The sequence below is a fragment of the Gorilla gorilla genome, chromosome 7 (assembly GCF_029281585.2).
Source record: "Gorilla gorilla gorilla isolate KB3781 chromosome 7, NHGRI_mGorGor1-v2.1_pri, whole genome shotgun sequence".
NCBI classification, from domain to species: domain Eukaryota; kingdom Metazoa; phylum Chordata; class Mammalia; order Primates; family Hominidae; genus Gorilla; species Gorilla gorilla.
In genome coordinates, this window is record NC_073231.2 from 14,491,692 (window position 1) to 14,504,755 (window position 13,064).

Genomic DNA, 13,064 nt, shown 5'->3' on the forward strand with positions numbered 1-13,064 from the left:
AATAAAGAAGAAAAGAGAGAAGAATCAAACAGATGCAATAAAAAATGATAAAGGGGATACCACTACCGATCCCACAGAAATACAAACTACTATCAGAGAATACTATAAACACCTCTATGCAAATAAACTACAAAATCTACAAGAAATGGATAATTTCCTGGACACATATACCCTCCCAAGAATAAACCAGGAAGAACTTGAATCCCTGAATAGACCAATAACAGGCTCTGAAATTGAGGCAATAATTAATACCTTACCAACCAAAACAAGTCCAGGACCAGATGGATTCACAGCTGAATTCTAGCAGAGGTACAAGGAGGAGCTGGTACCATACCTTCTGAAACTATTCCAATAAATAGAAAAAGAGGGAATCCTCCCTAACTCATTTTATGAGGCCAGCCTCATCCTGATACCAAAGCCTGGCAGAGACACAGCAGAAAAAGAGAATTTTAGACCAATATCCCTGATGAACATTGATGCAAAAAACCTCAATAAAATACTGGCAAACCAAATCCAGCAGCACATCAAAAAGCTTATCCACCATGATCAAGTGGGCTTCATCCCTGGGATGCAAGGCTGGTTCAACATACACAAATCAATAAACATAATCCAGCATATAAACAGAACCAAAGACAAAAACCACATGATTATCTCAATAGATGCAGAAAAGGCCTTTGACAAAATTCAACAGCTCTTCATGCTAAAAACTCTCAACAAATTCAGTATTGATGGGACGTATCTCAAAATAATAGGAGCTATTTATGACAAACACACAGCCAATATCATACTGAATGGGCAAAAACTGGAAACATTCTCTTTGAAAACTGGCACAAGACAGGGATGCCCTCTCTCACCATTCCTATTCAACATAGTGTTGGAAGTTCTGGCCAGGGCACTCAGGCAGGAGAAAGAAATAGAGGTATTCAGTCAGGAAAAGAGGAAGTCAAATTGTCCCTGTTTGCAGATGACACGACTGTATATTTAGAAAACCCCATCGTCTCAGCCCAAAATCTCCTTAAGCTGATAAGCAACTTCAGCAAAGTCTCAGGATACAAAATCAATGTCCAAAAATCACAAGCATTCTTACACACCAATAACAGACAAATAGAGAGCCAAATCATGAGTGAACTCCCATTCACAATTGCTTCAAAGAGAATAAAATACCTAGGAATCTAACTTACAAGGAATGTGAAGGACCTCTTCAAGGAGAACTACAAACCACTGCTCAACGAAATAAAAGAGGATACAAACAAATGGAAGAACATTCCCTGCTCATGCATAGGAAGAATCAATATCGTGAAAATGGCCATACTGCCCAAGGTAATTTATAGATTCAATGCCATCCCCATCAAGCTACCAATGACTTTCTTCACAGAATTGGAAAAAACTACTTTAAAGTTCATATGGAACCAAAAGAGAGCTCACATTTCCAAGAGAATCCTAAGCCAAAAGAACAAAGCAGGAGGCATCACACTACCTGACTTCAAACTATGCTATAAGGCAATAGTAACCAAAACAGCATGGTACTCGTACCAAAACAGAGATATAGACCAATGGAACAGAACAGAGCCCTCAGAAATAATACCACGTATCTACAACCATCTGATCTTTGACAAACCTGACAAAAACAAGCAATGGGGAAAGGATTCCCTATTTAATAAATGGTGCTGGGAAAACTGGCTAGCCATATGTAGAAAGCTGAAACTGGATCCCTTCCTTACACCTTAGACAAAAATTAATTCAAGATGGATTAAAGACTTAAATGTTAGACCTAAAACCATAAAAACCCTAGAAGAAAACCTAGGCAATACCATTCAGGACATAGGCATGGGCAAGGACTTCATGTCTAAAACACCAAAAGCAATGGCAACAAAAGCCAAAATTGACAAATGGGATCTAATTAAACTAAGGAGCTTCTGCACAGCAAAAAAAACTACCATCAGAGTGAACAGGCAAACTACAGAATGGGAGAAAATTTTTGCAACCTACTCATCTGACAAAGGGCTAATATCCAGAATCTACGAAGAACTCAAACAAATTTACAAGAAAAAAAAAAAACAACCTCATCAAAAAGTGAGTGAAGGATATGAACAGACACTTCTCAAAAGCAGACATTTATGCAGCCAACAGACACGTGAAAAAATGCTCATCATCACTGGCCATCAGAGAAATGCAAATCAAAACCACAATGAGATGCCATCTCACACCAGTTACAATGGCGATCATTAAAAAGTCAGGAAACAACAGGTGCTGGAGAGGATGTGGAGAAATAGGGACACTTTTACACTGTTGGTGGGACTGTAAACTAGTTCAACCATTGTGGAAGTCAGTGTGGCACTTCTTCAAGGATCTAGAACTAGAAATACCATTTGACCCAGTCATCCCATTACCGGGTATATACCCAAAGGATTATAAATCATGCTGCTATAAAGGCACATGCACATGTATGTTTATTGCGGCACTATTCACAATAGCAAAGACTTGGAACCAACCCAAATGTCCATCAATGATAGACTGGATTAAGAAAATGTGGCACATATACACCATGGAATACTATACAGCCATAAAAAGGGATGAGTTCATGTCCTTTGTAGGGACATGGATGAAGCTGGAAACCATCATTCTCAGCAAACTATTGCAAGAACAAAAAACCAAACACCACATGTTCTCACTCCTAGGTGGGAATTTAACAATGAGAACACATGGACACAGGAAGGGGAACATCACACACTGGGGCCTGTTGTGGGGTGGGAGAAGCGGGGAGGGAAAGCATTAGGAGATATACCTAATGTAAATGACGAGTTAATGGGTGCAGCACACCAACCAACATGGAACATATATACATATGTAACAAACCTGCACGTTGTGCACATGTACCCTAAAACTTAAAGTATAATAAAATAAAAATAAAAATAAGGTGTCAGTCAGGTGCAGTGGCCCATGCATACAATCCCATTACTTTGGGAGCTGAGGCAGGACGACTGCTTGAGCCCAGGAGTTTGAGACCAGGCTGGGCAACATAGGGAGACCCCATCTCTACAAAATAAAAAATTAATGGGCAGGGTGGCCCTCACCTATAATCCCAGCTACTCAAGAGGCTGAGATGGGAGGAGATCACTTGAGCCTGGGAGGCTGAGGCTGCAGTGAGCCATGACTGCATTACTGCACTCCAGCTTGGGTGAAAGAGTGAAATCCCGTCCCACAGAAAAAAAAGAAGAAGAAAGAAAATAATGTAATAATACGTCCTCTACAAATAACATTTCAGTTCACATGTTCAAGAGCTGCTGAAGGGTAATAAAACTAGGTATTTTATGGCTTTCGTTGCTATTGTGGGTTAGTTTTTCCCTTCACATTGTATCTGTTAATCAGTTATTTCTTATAGGAATACTTATTATGTATTTATTTATTAATTATTTTTGAGACAGGGTCTTGTTCTGTCCCCCAGGCTACATTGCAGTGGCATGATCACTGCTCACTCCAGCCTCAGCCTCCTGGGCTCAGGTGATCCCCCCACTTCTGGCTCTCGAGTAGCTGGGACTACAGGTGTGTGCCGCCATGCCCAGCTAGTTTTTTTATTTTTAGTAGAGACAGGGTTTGCCATGTTGCCCAGGCTGGTCTTGAACTTCTGAGCTCAAGCAATCCATCCACCTTGGCCTCCCAAAGTGCTGGTATTACGGGTGCGAAACACCGCGCCCAGCCTCTTGTAGGAATACTTACTGCATTGATTAGGTATTGCTGCAAAAATGCCTCACAACAAACCACCCCAAAGCATAGTGGATTACAACAACAATCTTGTATTCTCATGGCCTGTGGGTCACTTGGAGGCCTGCTTTAAGCTGCAGGCCCATCTGGCTGAGGAAGTTCCTGCTCTGTGGGTCTTCGTCCTTGGGCCTGGGCCGAAGATCAACAGTTCCCCGAGAGGAGCTCTTTTCCTGGTGGTGGCACAAGTACAAGAGGCCAAGCAGAAAAATCAAATGCCTTTTAGAGCCTGTTGTGGGTTGAACTGTGTGCCCCAAAAAGATAGGTCGAAGTCCTAATCTCTGCCCACCTCCTACCTGTGACTGTGACCTAATTTGGAATAGGGTCTTTGCAGATGTAATTAAGTCAGGGTGAAGTCATACTAGGGGCGGATCCAAATCCAGTGACTGGTGTCCTTATAAAACGAGGGAAATGTGGGCACAGACACGCAGGGAGAATGTCATGGGACAGTGAAAGCAGACGTTACAGATACACTGACAACCAAGGAGCACCATTGCCTGCAGCCACCAGAAGCCAGGAGGCAAATGTGGAACAGTCTCTCTCTGAGCCTGCAAGAAGAAACCAACCCTAGCAAAGGCTTTATTTTGGATTTCTGGCCTCCAAAACCACCATGAGAGAATATGTTTCTGGTTTTTTTGTTTCTGTGTTTTATTTTTGAGACAGAGTTTCGCTCTTTCTGCCCAGGCTGGAGTGCAATGGCACAATCTTGGCTCACTGCAACCTCCACCTCACCAGTTCAAGCGATTCTCCTGCCTCAGCCTTCCTGAGCAGCTGGGATTACAGGTGCCCACCACCACCCTGGCTAATTTTTTTTTTTTGTATTTTTAGTAGAGGCAAGGCTTCACCACGTTGGCCAGGCTGGTCTTGAACTCCTGAACTCAGATGATCCACTCGCATCAGCCTCCAGAATTGCTGGGACTACAGGCGTGAGCCACTGCACCCGGCCCATTTATGTTGTTTTAAGCCACTAAATGTGTAGTGATTTGCGATGGCAGTCCCAGGAAACTAACACAGGATCTAAGCCATCACTTCTACCCACATTTCTTTGGCCAAGCAAGACACATGGCTAAGCCCAAAATCAAGGCACAGAAAGAACATACTGAAGAAAATATTTTTAAAAAAATAAATAATAATAATAATAAAAAAGAACATGCTGAACTATTATGAGGCACATGGATATAGAGAGGGGTGCAAAACTGGGAATAGTACTTTGATCCACCATACAAAAGACTCAGATTGGTGTTCTGAAGCATCTTTAGGCTGGACAGTAGAATCTAATGGCTAATAACATGGGTCTTATATTAAGAGAGAGTTGAGCTTGAATCCTTGTTCTAACACTTCCCAGCTGCATCATCTCAGGCAGATTATTTAACCTTCGAGCATCAGCTTATTTGTAAAATAAAAATAATACCTATCTTACAGGGCTCTTATTAATATTTATGGAGGAGTTAAAAAGGAATTATTTAGGCAGATAGTGAGGGTAAGGAAGTCCTCAGTAAGGTTTTCCTTTTCATGAAAAGCAGCCCCCACATCATTTTCTTTTCTAAAAAAGAGCAGCCTGTAAAATCAAGCTGCAGACATAGACAAGGAAGCTGGAAGCTTGCATGGGTGAAAGCTGACAGCTGTGCCACGAGGAAAAGGCTGCCTGGGACTAGGCATGCTCAAAATGGTGGCTCCATCTTCCCTTCTCCTTTCCAGCCACGTGTACAGTAGGGAGCAGACAACATGGCCTCAGCCAGGCAAAGACTCCATTTGCATAATAAGATTAGGATGGGGTGGCCAGCTTCCTCTTGTGCTATGTAAACCTCACACTTCTTCCAACCAATCTGTGAGCCCTATGTAAATCAGATACCACCTCCTCAAGCCTGTGTATAAAATCCAGTGCACTGAGCCACAGGCCAGAGGTCCCACTCAGGCGCCCCTGTCTCTCTCACAGAAGAGAGAGCTCTTCTCCTTTCTCTATCTCATGCCTGTTAAACCTCTGCTCCTAAACCTACTTCTTGTGTCTGCAACCTTGATTCCCTTGGTGTGAGATGATGAACTCCAGGTATTTATCCCAGACAATGATGCCACTTCAATATTACATGAATTTATATTTGTGGAGTGTTTATTTCAGTCGTGAACATACAATAGGGGCCAAAAAATGCTACCTCTTACCATGATTATTGCTACAATAATACAACAGCAAAGGACTTAGAAATAGGTAGTATTTTTCTACTGGGACTTTAGAGGTGAGAGGAAGACTGGCTATGCCAAAGGGAATATTTAAATGTTGATTTTTGAAGCACAGTTTAAGATATGTGAATGATCCATTGGGTGGGCCTGGCTTGCATCTCATGAAGAAAAGGAAGAGCTTATTTGCCTGGAAAATACCTAGTGAGTTTCAGAGGTCTTAAAACTAAATATAAAGGAGGGTGAGATCAAGCTCCCAACTACAGAAGAATCAGGATGGGGGCTTTTCAGAAAATTCGCATGGGAAAATATTGAAGGAGGAAGGTGGCAAGGCACAAACAAGACTTGAAGCTTTGCCGTGTAAATGCCGACATATAGAGCCTTGAGGTTAAGTGGTTATAGCATTAAAATATAGTCTCAGGAAGTGATTGCCTCAACCTATAAGATGGAACTCAGGATTTTATTTTATTTTATTTTATTTTTGAGACAGAGTCTTGCTCTGTCCCCCAGGCTGGAGTACAATGGCGCAATCTTGGCTCACTGCAACCTCTGCCTCCCGGGCTCAAGCGATTCTCTTGCCTCAGCCTCCCAAGTAGCTGGGATTACAGGCATGTGCCACCGCATCCAGCCCATTTTTGTATTTTTTAGAAGAGACGGCATTTCACCATGTTACCCAGGCTGGTCTTGAACTCCTGACCTCAGGCGATCCACCTGCCTTGGCCTCCCAAAGTGCTGGGATTACAGGCATGAGCCACTGCACCCAGCCGGAACTCAGGATTTTAGTATGGGGGTGGGATGAATATGCCCTTTTAGGAAGAGCCAGCTTGTAAGAGGGAGACACGGTGTGGCCCTATGCACTGAGAAATGTTTACCTGCTAGGGACGCTGCAAGTCTAAGGGAATTTGAGAGAACCTGCGGCAGAGGTCAAAGAAGAGCAACTCAGGACATGTTACTACTGGAGTTTTCTGTATGTTTCATAATTAGGTGAAACATAGGGGCAATATCTGCTTTTAGCAGCTGCCAGAAAAATAAAGATAACAGTGGAAATGTGTGGTGGAATGGGGAGGAACTCATACTTCATCACATTTAATCCTTGCAGCAACCTTATGGAGTTCGTACCTGGTAACCTTTTAATCTTCATCTTACAGGTGAGGAAACCGAGGCAATAAAAGGCTAAGTTAATTGTTGGAAGTCACACAGAAGTGGGAGAACGGACTTCAGAATGTGTGCTCTTCACCAAGTCTTGTTTCTGCCATGCTACCTTCCTCTCTCAGTGTTTTTCCATAGGAATTTCCTGAAAAGCCCCCATCCTTATTCGACTGTAGTTGGGAACTTTACCTCACCCTCCTTTGTATTCTTTTTCTGTTTTAATTTTTTTTTTTTTTTTTCGAGACAGGGTCTCGCTCTGTCACCCAGGCTGGAGTGTAATGGTGGTGATCCCGGCTCACTGCAGCCTCCACCTCCCAGGTTCAATCGATCCTCCTGCCTCAGCCTCCCTAGTAGCTGGGACCACAGGTGCACACCACCATGCCCAGCTACTTTTTGTATTTTAGTAGAGACGGGATTTCACCATGTTGGCCAGGCTGGTCTCCAACTCCTGGGCTCAAGTAATCTACTCACCTTGACCTCCCAAAGTGCTAGGATTACAGGCATGAGCCACCATTCTTGGCCTCACCTTTCTTTATATTCTGCTCCCACTGCCTAAAAGTGGATAGATTACTTCTATCTTTATGAGCATGGGAAATTTTTGCAAGAAGGTGACCCTGAGACTGAAGTAGATGGTGATCGGAGCCAGCTGCTTGGTGCTGAAGGGCCAAGAAACCTGGGCTCAAGTGTCCCGTGATAAAGAATTAGGACATGAGCCAGAAGGTACATAAACAATCTATGCTTTTACCAACTTGCAAGCAAAGTCACACTTTTGTTCAAGGAATGATAACTGCCTTCTTATTACATGTACTGACTTCATTTCCTGAACCGATTATGCAATTTTGCACCTTTGAGCCTTTGGAGAGGCTGTTTCACTGCTTGGAAATCCATTTCTTCTCTCTTCCACCTGGTAGACTCCTACTCTTCCTTCAAGGGTCAGCCCGAGTGGCATCCTTTTGAAGTTTCTTCTGTCTCCCTGACCAGCTGTGAGCCCTCTAGGGCCAAGACAGTGGCTTCCTAACCTGGTCTGGGCACTTTAACACTAGCACAGGACTTGGCACAAGGTAAGTATGAATACATGTTGAATTGCTGTACACACAAATATGAGTCCGTATGGAAGTCACCAGAAAATAATCAAAATGTAATAAGCAGAACACTGGGCTATTTGTCTAGTGTTTTGGAAGAATGCTATTGCTTATTCTAACTGAAAAGCAAAAGTTAAAGATGCATGCAACCTATTTTCTTTTGAAGGAAAATTTGTCTTGCTGCTTTTTTGCAACTAAGTAAAATATGCTTGTAAAACAATCTGTTCTGAGAATGGCAAATGTTTCAGGAAAATTTCAGGGGAATAAGTTCTCTATGATTTCATTACCTGACTTTCTTTAGATGACTGAAAAGACAAAATACGATAGAGATGAGGGGAATGGCTCCAAATATTATAGAGGAAAGCAGAATAAGTGAGCAGGAATTTGTCATTAAGAAAGATTTATGCAAATCTCGAGAGCACCTTAAAAGTTAATCTTAAAAAATTCCCGTTAGTATGAGCAGATTACGATTAAGAAAATCATTTTGGCTAAATCCATGGAAAAATTAATTTTATTACATAATTTAAAGGAAAATAATATACACTTGTAATAGTGGTTTAGGATTTATTGTTTTAGGTAAAATCCTGCCAAAAATGTTTTTCATTGATATATCTTGCCTATGTGTTTTCTAGGTTATTTGTGAAAGTCCTCATTTCAGCTAAAATATGTTAGTTGTAATAAATCAATCAAAAATATTTTTCAAGCAAAATATTTTTTTTTTTTTTAGGAAAAACACCTGTTCCTTTTGGAAGATGAGCCAGTTAAATGTTGGGTTGTCAGTCATAGACTAGGAAACGATGAGATCTAAATATACAGTTGCTTAGGTAGGTATAGAACAAAAGCAATTATCACATATAAATCTTATTACTTGATTGAGGCCCTTGCTCTAATCAACTAAGAAGAAAATAAATCACCACATCCGGAGATGTGAATTTTACATATTGATCTATTTCATACTTCCTGCATAGGGTATGAAAAGAATGAACAGGCCAGACGCGGTGGCTCACACCTGTAATCCCAGCACTTTGGGAGGCCGAGGCGGGCGGATCATGAGGTCAGGAGATCGAGACCATCCTGGCTAACACAGTGAAACCCCGTCTCTACTAAAAATACAAAAAATTAGCCTGGCGTGGTGGCGGGCGCCTGTAGTCCCAGCTACTCGGGAGGCTGAGACAGGAGAATGGCATGAACCCGGGAGGTGGAGCTGGTAGTGAGCCAAGATTGCACCACTGCACTCCAGTCAGGGTGACAGAGCAAGACTCTGTCTCAAAAAAAAAAAAAAAAAAAAAAAAAGAGAAGTAAATGCTCTAAAGTCTTAGAACTGTGGTAGCATTCAGTTTTCTTACACCTGTTTGGCGAGTGGGAGGGAGTGATACCAGTCTTTTACTCCCACTGCCCGCAAGTTCTGGGTTCTTGCCCATGTCCAACAAAAAGGCACACAGACACCGGAGGATGAGTAAGGCAGAGTTGCATTTATTAAGGGACAGAAAAGCTCTAAGCAGAGAGAGGGAACCCGAAGGAGGGTTGCCAGCTATCAGGCTGAATCTAGGGTCTTTATGGACTGGAAAGGGGAGGAGTGTGCTGATTGGTCTGCAGGCCGTCTTGGAGAAAGTGCCACTCAGAAAGAGGTATGACAGTGTAAAGAACTAACTGAAGACAGAGGTGAAGGCTTGGCCTGGGACTTTGGCCCAGAACCAACCAGGGGCTGAAGTGAAAGCTCGGCTGGAGACTTTGGACCCAGACCAGTTAGGGGCTGAAGTGATGATTCACCCTATGTAAATGGAGACTCAGCCCATGGCCGATCACAGAAAGATAGGCATATGTAAAATAGGTGAAAAGTAAGAGCCAAAAAGGAGTGGAATTTGGTCATCTGGTATCACAGAGTTGGCGTTTTCATTTAAGGATGCGGGCTCTTTCTTATCTAAGGCCTGCAGTTTAATTTCCAGGCTATTCTCTGCTTGAAGGAGTTTTACCAAGGACCCATCCTAACTGCCTGCCTGACTGGTTTCTTCCTTCCCTCCCTCTCAGGAGAGCTGGAATTAGGACCTAGGTTGGACCCTGGAGTTCTTCTTGAATGTGAACACGACATTACTATATGCTACTTCCCATTTAAATTGCTCCTGCAAAAATCCCACCAGTCAATCTAGGCCATGTTTGAATGCTTTCATGACATTAGTGACTCCATAAGATCAGAGATGGTGTGATTCTTTTCCTGATAACTATCTTCAACATATTGCACACAGCCTTGCTAGCTGTTCATTACTTGTGGCTGCTTGTATTTTTTATGTTTGTTATTTTCGGGGTTTTTTTGAGACTGGGTCTCACTCTGTTATCTAGGTTGGAGTGCAGTGATGTATCATAGCTTACTACAGCCTTGACCTCCGAGGCTCAAACAATCCTCCTGCCTCAGCCTCCCAATAGCTAGGACTATGGGCATGCACCGCCATATCTGGATAATTCTTACATTTTTTGTAGAGATGGGGTCCCTCTATTTCCCCGGGCTGGTCTCGAACTCCTGGCCCCAAGTGATCCTCCCACCTGTGCCTCTGTAATCCTGTTGGGATTATAAGCAAGAGCAACCATGCCCAACCAAGCACAAGCACATTTGTTAAATGAACAAACTCTCCTAATAGGACTTGGGTATATCAAACGTTGATGTGTATGAAACTTGAGTGAATCCATATAACCATATTAGTCTTCTGCTCCATTAAAAAGCACAGCTTTTAACAGATGAGAAACACAGAAGCCTAAAAGGATTGAAGGAATTGACCAGATGTGTATAGCAGCCAGTGGCTTATACCAGATCGCTTCTCTCTCAGGACTATGCTTGATGCCAAAAATACAGTCTGTCTCCTTGGTCTCTGCTTTTCTATCTCTCCATCCCTATTTCCCTTTCCATCTCCTGCTTCATCTTTCTCCCTTGTAAGACAGAGGCAGAGACTATACCATTTTGCATACCTTAACCATCTTTAAATTCCCAGAACTTAGGCAGCTTTATTTTATTTTTTTGAGACAGAGTCTTGCTCTGTGGCCCAGGCTGGAGTGCAGTGGCGTGATCTCAGTTCACTGTAACCTCCGCCTCCAGGATTCAAGTGATTCCCCTGCCTCAGCCTCCTGAGTAGGTGGGATTACATGTGTGCACCACCATGCCTGGTTAATTTTTGCATTCTTAGTAGAGGCAGAGTTTCACCATGTTTACCAGGCTGGTCTCAAACTCCTGACCTCAAGTGATCCTCCCACCTTGGCCTCCCAGAGCGCTGGGAGTACAGGCGTGAGCCACCACACCCGGCCCCTAGGGGGCCTTTAAAAATACTTGTTAAGTAAATGAATGAGTCATTAACTAAAACATATATTTTGACCTCAAACACCATCATTCTTTCCTTTTGTGGACCTGAGACCACTTTCTGCGATATAAATGGTTTCTTTAAGCCATACTTTTGTGAAACAGCATGGAGAAGCTGCAGAAAAAAACCAACAAAAAAAACCTTACCTGATGTAATTTGATGACCTGCTCAAGTCTGTAGTTACTTATTTTTTAATCACTGAGAAATTGTACCTGTGTTAGCTGATTTGCTTCCTCGTCTCATTGATTAGTATAGCTGAGTATAATGTTCAGTACTCTGATCTTACGTTAGCCTTCCAGAGAACCTCTGAAGCAATCAGGACCAATGCACAGATGGAGTGGGACTACATCGAATTCCACCTTTTCTGAAAGCCACTGACAGCCCCCCACATGTGGCTCTTTGTGTTCTGGGACATAAAGAGACAGATTTACTTCCCCCTCCAAATCACAAAGCTTCCATTTTGTAAAAATGCAGGTCATGTACAATAGCAGGTGCAGAATTGCCAATGGAATTCCAGCTCTAAGGACCATACTGCAGCTCTTTCATGCTTATAAATGTGCTTCCTGGCTCTTTAGGGAGATTTCAAGAATAAATTTGGGAAATATTAAAAGGCCAGCACCTTGTGCTCATCTGTAATCGAGCTAATATGTGGGCTTTCTTTGGATGAGCTTCTTCTTGTTTTGGGAATGAGGTGGTTAAGCTACCTTTAATGATTCCTGCCAGGCTTTGTCTGAAAGAAAAGTATTTTTGCAGGCAGCATTAGACATCTGCTGTGAGCTAGCAATGCCAGCATTAGCGGTAGGAATGAAGAAAGCCTCTCAATACTTCGAACAAACTCAGGAAGATCTTGGTGCCACCTGACCTCACAAGAATTGTTGGGGAGAGACTTTTCAGAGACACTATCTTCCCACCCTACCTGCCTACAAAAGAAATCTGTGCCTGCAGGCTGCTCACACATGCACAAGTCAATGTCATCACAGGCCGTTTCCATCTTTAATGTGAAGAGCTTCCGAAGACAAGGAAGCTCAGCGTCTGCTCTTAGTGCTGGTTTTGTGTTGCACCATAAGCAAGCAAGTAAATAAATGGAGGATAACCACCCCTCCCATTCTGAAAGTATAGCAGGAAGAGCACAGGGCAGACAAACCTAAGAACCTGCGTCACCCAGTGCTATTTGGGAAAGTGACGAAGGTGAAAAAAGGTGAGGTGAGGCACTTACATGGTCACAGTAAGACAGCCTGGGCTGTAATGCGTTCATTTATCAATTCTTGCCGCCCTCATTATGTTCGCCTCATTTGGCTGTAGGAGTTTCGGGGGACTTGCCCCGAAAATCACGTAGGTTCTTTTCTATTTTCCTAAGCGTCGGCTGGCTTGAGAAATAAAGGGACAGAGTACAAAAGAGAGAAATTCTAAAGCTGGGCATCTGGGGGAGACATCGCACGTTGGTAGGATCCGTGATGCCCCACAAGCCACAAAAACCAGCAAGTTTTTATTAGGGAGTTTCAAAAGGGGAGGGAGTATACGAATAGGTGTGGGTGACAGACATCAAGTACTTAACAGG